Here is a 9,096-nt window from a genome sequence, read left to right as displayed (position 1 = left end):
ATAGCCACTCTGGAAAACAATATAGAGGTTCCTCAAGATGTTAAAAATAGAGCTACTCTACAACCCAGCAATTGCACTACTAGGTATTTACCTAGAGATACAGATGTAGTGAAAAGAAGGGGCACATGCACCCCAAAGTTCATAGCAGCAATGTCCACAATAGCCAAACTGTGGAAGGAGCCTAGATGCCCTTCAACAGATGAATGGATAAAGAAGATGTGGTTCATATATACAATGGAATATTACTCAGCCATCAGAAAGGATGAATACCTATCATTTGCATCGACATGGATGGAACTGGAGGGCACTATACTAAGTGAAATAAGTCAAGCAGAGAAAGACAATTATTGTATGGTTTCACTCATATGTGAAACATAAGGAATAGTGCAGGGGATCATAGGGGAAGGGAGGGATCACTGAATGTGAAAGAATCAGATATGGAGACAAACCATATGAGACTCTTGATTCTGGGAAACAAACTGGGGTTTGCAGGGGAGGTGGATTGGGGAATGGGCAACAGGTGATGGGCATTAAGGAGGGCTCATGATGTGTTGAACACTGGGTGTTATATGCAACTGATGAACACTACATCTGAAACAATGAGGTACTATATGTTGGCTAATTGAATTTAAATTTTATAAAAATGAGGATGATTAAGCGACCTCTTGTTCAACATCAAGTGAACAAACATTTGCATTATAGTGGCCCAGGAGAAGAGGGAAAAGCAGAAAAAACTCATATGAAGAAATAATAACTGAAACCTTTCATATCATAGGGAAGGAAATAAACATCCAAGTAAAAGAAGCACAGAGTTCCAAACAAGATAAACTTAAGGAGGTCCACACCATGGTACATAATATTTAACATGTCAAAGTTTATAGGTAAACAGAGAATCTTAAAAGCGACAAGAGAGAAAAAAGTGATGGGAGTGGATCTTTTCCTTATTCCAGACCTTAGGAGAAAAGATCTCAGTTTTTCACCACTGAATATGATGTAGGCTATGGATTTTTTCATATAAGACCTTTATTATTTGAAGTATGTCCCCCAGACCTACTTTGCAGAGTATTTTTATCATGAATCAATGTTGTACTTTGTCAAATGCTTTTTTCTTTTTTTTTTACTTTTAACAATATTATTTTTATTTTTTAAATTTATTTTCAATTAGCCAACATATACTACATCATTAGTTTCTGATGTAGTGTTCAATGATTTATCGGTTCACATAACAGTGCTCATCACATCACACGTGCCCTCCTTAATGCCCATCACCCTGTTACCTTATCCCCCCCACCACCTCCCCTTTTACAACCGTCAGTTTCTTTCTCAGAATCAAGAGTCTCATATGGTTTGTCATATCTGATTTCTTCCCATTCAGTTTTCCTTCCCTTCCCCTATGATCCTCTGCACTATTTCTTATATTCCACATATGAGTGAAACCATACAATAATTATCTTTCTCTGATTGACTTATTTCACTTAGCATAATCCCCTCCAGTTCCATCCATGTTGATAAAAATTGTAGGTATTCTTTTTTTTTTTAAAGATTTTATTTATTTATTTGAGAGGGAGAATGAGAGAGAGAGAAAGGTCAGAGGGAGAAGCAGGCTCCCTGCTGAGCAGGGAGCCCGATGTGGGACTTGATCCTGGGACTCCAGGATCATGACCTGAGCTGAAGGCAGTCGCTTAACCAACTGAGCCACCCAGGCGCCCATAAATTGTAGGTATTCATCCTTTCTGATGGCTGAGTAATATTCCACTATATATATTAAGCACATCTTCTTTATCCTTTCATCTGTTGGACAACTCTATTTTTTAAGTCATAACAGCAAAGTAATGTTTGTCAATTTGACAAATGTAAGATCACAAATAATTTTAATTGATGATTTTGAGAGGATTTTTTTGTTGGTGAAAACACAAGTACAGCTATTGAGAGTATTTTAGTGGCTATGATGAAATTTGATGGATTTGGATAAATTACTTCAAAAGATATCTTCTATTATATCTAGAGCTTTTTCTTCTGGAACAATTTTTCTTTTTTTAACTGTAATAGTTTTATACTTTTTTTAAAAATTCAACTAGCCAAGGTATAGTACATCATTAGTTTTTGATACAATGTTCAGTGATTCATTAGTTGAGTATATCAAACATTGCTCATCATATCACATGCCCTCTTTAGTGCCCTTCACCCAGTTACCCTATCCCCCAACCCGCCTCCCTTTCCACAACCTTAAGTTTGTTTCCCAGAGTCAAGAGTCTCATATGGTTTGTCTCTCTCTTTGATTTCTTCCCATTCAGTTTCCCCTCCCTAGCCTGTTGTCCTCTGCAATATTCCTTAAGTGAAACCATATGATAATTGTCTTTCTCTGCTTGACTTATTTTACTTAGCATAATCCCCTCCAGTTCCATCCAAGTCAATGTAAACAGTATATATTCATCTTTCTGATGGCTGAGTAATATTCCATTGTATATATGAACCACATCTTCTTTATCCATTCATCCGTTGAAGGACATCTTAGCTACTTCCACAGTTTGGCTATTGTGGACATTGCTGCTATGAACTTGGGGGTCCGGGTGCCCTTTGGATCACTACATTTGTATCTTTTGGCTAAATACCCAATAATGCAATTGCTGGGTCATAGGGTAGCTCTATTTTTAATGTCTTGAGGAACCTCCATACTGTTTTCCAGAGTGCCTGGAAACCAGGTTGCATTCCCACCAACAGTGTAAGAGGGTTCCCCTTTCTCCACATCTTCACCAATATTTGTTGTTTCCTGTCTTGTTAATTTTCTGCATTTATTAAAAGGATCATACAGTTTTTATCTTTTCTCATTGATGCAAAAACGTTGACTGTTTTGCAAATATTGAACAACCTTGCATTTTTGGGACTGCATCCCACTTAATTGTGGTGAATGATTTTTCTTAATGTATTATCATATTCAGTTTGCTAGTATTTTGTTGAGGATTTTTGCACCTATGTTTATCAGAGATAATGGCCTCTAGTTCTTTTTTTCATGTGTCTTATCTGGTTTTAGCATCAGTGTAATATTAGCTTCATAGAAGGAATTTGGAAGTTTTCCTTCCTTTTTAATTTTTTTAAAAGGAATAGTTTGAGAAGAATAGGTATTAATTCTTCTTCAAATATTTGATAGAATTCACCTGTGAAGCCGTCTGGCCCTGAAATTTTGTTTGTTGGAAGTTTTCTTATTACTGATTCAATTTATTTGCTGGTAATTGGTCTGCTTAAATTTTCTATTTCTTCCTACTTAAGTTTTGAGAGTTTATATGTTTCTAAGAATTTATCCATGTCTTCTAAGTTGTCCAGTTTGTTGGCATTTAGGTTTTCATAATATTCTGTTACAACCGTTTGTACTTCTGTGATGTTGGTTGTTATTTCACCCCTTTCATTTGGGATTTTGTTTATTTTGGGTCTCTCCATTTTTTAAAAAATTTTGATGAGTTTGGCCAAAAGATATCAATTTTGTTGATCTTTTCAAAGAAACAGCTCCTGGTATTATTGTTAATCTGTTCTATTGTATTTTTAGTTTCTATATCATTTATTTCTACTCTAAATTTTATTATTTCCTTCATTTTGCTGGGCTTGGATTTTGTTTGTTCTTCTTTTTCTAACTCCATTAGGTTTAAGGTAAGGTTGTTTATGTGAGATCTTTCTCGCTCCTTGGGATATATCTATATTGCTATATATCTATATTGCTATAAACTTTCTTCTTGGATCCACTTTTGCTGCATCCCACAGATTTTGACTCTTGTGTTTTCATTTTTATTTGTTTCCATGTAATTTTTATTTCTTCTATGATTTCTGGGTTGACCCGTTCATTGTTTAGTAGCATGTTATTTAACCTCCATGTATTTGTGGTGTTTCCAGATTTTTAGTGTGGTTGATTTCTAAGTCCGTAGTGTTGTGGCTGGAAGGTTGCATGCTTCATTTTTTTTTAATTTGTTGAGACATTTTTTGTGGACTAAGATGGGATCTAATCTGCAGAATGTTTCATGTGCGCTTGAAAAGAATGTGTATTCTGGTGTTTTAGGATGGAATGGTGTTTTAGGATGGAATGTTCAGAATATGTCTGTAAAATCCATCTGGTCCACTGTGTCATTCAAAGCCATGTTTCCTTGTTGATTTTCTGTTTGAATGATATGACCATACAAATAAGTGAGGTGTTAAAGTCTCCTACTATTATTGTATTACAATTTATTATTTTCTTTATGTTTATTATTAACTTTTTAAATATATTTGGGTGCTCCAGTGTTTGGTGAATTAATATTTACAATCATTATATTTTCTTATCTGTCCCCTTTATTATTATATAGTGTTCTGATAAATGAATTTAGTAAAGTTGCAGGATAAAAAATCAATGTGCAAAAATCTGTTGCATTACTACACACTAATAATAAGTAGCAGAAAGTGAAATTAAGAAAACAATCATAGGGCGCCTGGGTGGCTCAGTTGGTTGGGCGACTGCCTTCGGCTCAGGTCATGATCCTGGAGTCCCGGGATCGAGTCCCACATCGGGCTCCCTGCTCAGCGGGGAGTCTGCTTCTCCCTCTGACCCTCCCCCCTCTCATGCTCTCTATCTCTCATTCTCTCTCTCTCGAATAAATAAATAAAATCTTTAAAAAAAAAAAAAAAAAAAAGAAAACAATCATATTTACAATTGCACTAAGACCAGTAAACTATCTAGGAAAAAACTTACCAAGGAGGTGAAAGACCTGTAGTCTGAAAGCTATAAAAACCATTGGAAGAAATTCAAGATGATGAAAAGAAATGGAAAAACATTTCATACTCAGGGGTGGAAGAATGAATATTCTTAAAATGTCTGTACTACCCAAAGAAATCTACACATTTAATGCAATCCCTATCAAAATGCCAACAGTATTTCTTCTTTTCTTCTTTTCCTTTTGTCTTTCTTTTTTTTTTTTACTCCTGATTATTTATAAAATTATATCAATTTCTCTTTTCTATTTAAAGTAGCCTTCAGTGGCTAGGAAGCCTGGCCTCCCAAGACCAGAGTCAGTTGGAGCTGGTTCTTGTTGGAAGGGGTTGGGTGGGGACAGGGATGGGGGCAGGAAGACCCTGCTCTGTTGGCAGTCTTGGGTGGAGAAGACGAACTGCACTTCACAGAGCCTGGGGTGTGGTGGGAGGGGCATGAGGCAGGAGCAGCAAGCTAGGGAGATGGGACCTACCTCAGTCCCCAGCTTCATTCTCTTCTAATGTTTCCCTACTGATGGCATTCTCTGCAGTCTTGGAGGCCTTCTTTTTTTTTTCTTTTTCTGGGTTTTCAGACTTGCAGAACTCTGGAGGAGGGCCCTCAGCTCTGCAACCTGGACCTCCATCTCAGACTTGTAGAGGTCAGGTTCAAAGGGACCACTGGTTATCCGCATGGGGCCATTGGGCATGAGCAGGACTGTAAATTTAAACTGGGCAACAAATTCACTCTTCTTCTCATAGAGAACATTAAATGGCTGCTGCAGTTCATGTTTGGTGCACTCCACCACACCCATCTGGGCCTTCTTCTCATCTTCAAATGCTTTTAAAATAAATGGCATGGAATCAAAACACCTTTCAACCTCACTGAAGAAGGCATGCGAAATTTTCATTTTCAGGCCATACTGTTTAGAAGAGTGTCATTTGTAAATGGTAGTTCTCTCTCCTGCATTCTTGACCTTGTCCTCTCCTCAGCTGATAAGAACATGCACAGCATATACTTCATGTACCTCAAATTCAGCTTTTTCATGGTCCTTCTTCTGCTGGTCTGTGGGATTCTGGATAATGGTTTTCTCTCCATCGATGACATGCTGCTTCAATTGATGTGACAACATACATTCTATTGGTGTGCAATTAAACGAGTGGGCAACTTTGTTCCAGGCTTCTGTCACTTGTGTGTTCTGGTTTCCAGGTTTGACCAGGCATAGGGCAGCTTCAGCACAAAGGTGAGCTGCCTTAATGACATCTGCTTTCTGCCCTGTTACTTGGGTCCCCTGAGCTACATCAACCACAAAAGTGTGAGCCACATTAGCGATGAAGCCATCCACATGGACACCAAGGTCAATTTGTACCAAGTCACCTTCCTTGAGAATATAGTCCCGGTTGCTCTTCAAAGGGGAGAAGTGACATACACAATTATTTACTGAAATGCTGGTGGGAAAGGCAATAACTTTCTTCATTTCTTTTTCTTTCTTGAAAAATTTCCCTGTCTCTTCCATAATCATGGCATCACCTTTCTCACACAGACTCAGTACCAACACACCTGAGCAGGATGCTTCCACCAAAGACCGAAGTACCTGGTTGGCGATGTCACCCCCTATCTTATACTTGGTCTTGACCAGGTCCTCAGCGATAGTTTGCTCCTGCTGCTTGTCCTCACCTGACATCATCCCACTACCACCACTGCAGACTCATTGCCCCTGAGCCTCCACCTCTGTCTCTGCCAACAGTATTTTTCATAGAACTGGAACAAACTATCCTAAAACTTGTGTGGAAATACAAAGACCTAGAAAAGCCAAAGCAATCTTGAAAAAGGAAAACAGGAGTTAAGAGTAATATATGATGAACACTAGGTGTTATATTCAACTAATGAATCATTGAACATTATATCAAAAACTAAGTGAATTTTAAAAAAGAAGAGTAGTAGGGGGTCCCTATGCTTGCCTCGTCCCTCGAACACAGCACAATAAATATCAAATCATTCTGAATGCCCAAGAAATTGATCTGAGGACTGAGAGAACAAACTGCACATCTAGAGGGAGAAAAATGGACACATTGTAGAAGGTAGGAGCTGCACACTGTTGATTTGGCAGAGAAAAGAATTACAGGTGCTGTGGAGGGAAGGGATCCCTGATCACAAAGGAGAAAGAGAGAGAGCAAGAGAGCAACATGCAGAAGATTGCACAAGAAAAACTTCTCCCCAAAACCACTGACTGGGAAAAGGAGAGGGGCTGACTATTGCAAGTTCTTATAAGCAATGGATCTCAAAGTCTGAAGTTTTAGAAGTCTGCACCATCACCAGTGTTGTGCTTGGTGGGCTTCCTCATGTTGGGAAGGAGAGCAGAGGCCTGGGAGAAGACAATGTGGTTTGAAGGTCCCCTGGGTTGCACGGGGAGAAAAAGTTCCCCTTCTTGTAACTCTGCCTCTCAGGGGACAAAAGAGAAGGTGGGTGCCATTCAGCAGCCCCATTAATTAACAGAACAGAGGCACCACTGAAGGCAGCTAACCTGGAAGCCAGCTTTTGGCTACACTTTACCATAAATTCCTAGCCCTGTGCAGTCATGCAACTAATTTTCTGGGACAAACTGGCATCAGCCACAGTGTGGTGAGACCCTCCCCCAGAGAATCAGCATGGGTCTTCAGTGTGCCAGGTCCATAAAATTTGGAGCTTTGAAACCCATCTGCAGACCACAGGAGTACTGTGCCACCAGGCAAAGAGATGGCTTAGACACAGACAGTGTGAAGACAGGGTTATGAAAACAGGGTGCAGTGGGGTGGGGCTTAGTGTAAGCCACACTAGCTTCCACTGGGGGCACTGTGCTGCTCACAGAAGTCCAGGGCACAAGAGGGGAGATTGTTCACTCCTCCATGAGGGCTTCCTGAACAGTGGCAGGCATGAACTTCCCTCTCCAGGGATGACAGAGTGAGGTGACACCATTTTCCCCTGCCCATCAGCATGGACAGACTTCAGTGAGCAGCACAGTGCCCCCAGTGGAAGCTAGTGTGGCTTACACCAAGCCCCACCCCACTGCACCCTGCAGGTATATCTTTATCTTTACAAGGGTAAGCCAAACCATCTCAGCAGTCCCATCCCCCAGAAGACCAGCACAAACCCCCTGCATGCACCAACTCTACGGATCATAGAATGCTGCAAAGTTTCAGCTCTGAGGGAAATACGATCAAGGCTTTTGTAACAAGTAGACCAATACACCTAGTTAAAACTTACCACACACCAGACCAGGTCCAAACACTCCACTTTGCAGGCAAGGAGAAACGCTGCAGAGGACTGATCTGGGGGAAAGAGCAGCCAAAATACAACAACAGAGTGCCCACTGTGAACTACTTCCTGAAGTACCAGGCCCTGGACAGTATAGGCCTCTTCTTAATATAGCCATTACTTTCAGCAGCAGGAAATGTAACAGGTTTCCCTAAAGCACAGTAGACAGAGGTCTTGGCAAAATACCAAGTTGGAAGAATTCATACCAAAATAAAGAACTGGAAGAGGTCACAACCAGGGATCTAATCAGAACAAATATAAGTAATATGTCTGAACTAGAATTTAAAACACCAATCATAAGGATACTAGGTGAGCTTGAGAAAAGCATAGAAGACAATAGTGAGTTCCTTTCTTCAGAGATAAAAGAACTAAAAATTAATAAGACCAAAAGAAAACATGCTATAACTGAGATCCAAAACTGACTGGATGTAATGTCAATGAGGATGGAAGAAGCAGAGGAATAAATCAGTGATATAGAAGATAAAATTATGGAAAATCATGAAGGCTGAAAAGAAGAGGGAAAGAAAACTATTGGATCATGAATGTAGACTTAGGGAACTCAGTGACTCCATAAAGTGTAATAACATTCATATTGATGTGGGAAACAAAGGCAAAAGAAATGTAGCTTAAATTAAAATCTCCTTACAGCTTGCAACCCCCTGAAACATGTAGAGCATGACCTTCCTCAAGGAATTCATGGCTTCCTTAGTGCCTTAATGTTTAAAAGTAATCTTATCTTGGCAGCAGCTGGCCCCTCAGGTCCTGAAAGCCTTGTTTCCAGATTCCTTGGAGACTTGTGCTATCCCTAACCCCCACTAATTAAAAAGTATGTAATCAGTCACTCCTTACAATCCCAATATAGCTCTTTCTGCCCACAGGTCCTGTCCCATGAGTTAGGTACCCTAGTATAGGCAGGAGAGATAGGAGGCCCCTGACTCCTCTGACAGGGCTCTGAAACCTATTCCTGGCAGATGGAGATACTGAGACAGAGCAGAAAAAGAGATAAGGGAATAAACCAAGACAGCACAAGAATCTCAAAGTGACAAGCTTCCCAGTCAGTTCTCAGTAAAAGCCTGCCATTAAAAAACCCTCAGTGG

At 39.8% G+C, this 9,096-nt stretch overlaps 1 pseudogene; it reads right to left on the bottom strand.

Moving 5' to 3' along the window:
• Nucleotides 1–5,121: 5,121 nt before the first annotated feature.
• Nucleotides 5,122–6,389, bottom strand: LOC114200798 (proliferation-associated protein 2G4 pseudogene; annotated as a pseudogene).
• Nucleotides 6,390–9,096: the final 2,707 nt, after the last annotated feature.

Source organism: Eumetopias jubatus, unplaced genomic scaffold (genome assembly GCF_037043125.1).
Source record: "Eumetopias jubatus isolate StellerSeaLion01/CBP00866 unplaced genomic scaffold, mEumJub1_p1.0 scaffold_2, whole genome shotgun sequence".
Lineage (NCBI taxonomy): Eukaryota > Metazoa > Chordata > Mammalia > Carnivora > Otariidae > Eumetopias > Eumetopias jubatus.
Note: the sequence above shows the minus strand (reverse complement) of the source record. Positions and strands in the feature narration are given on the sequence as shown.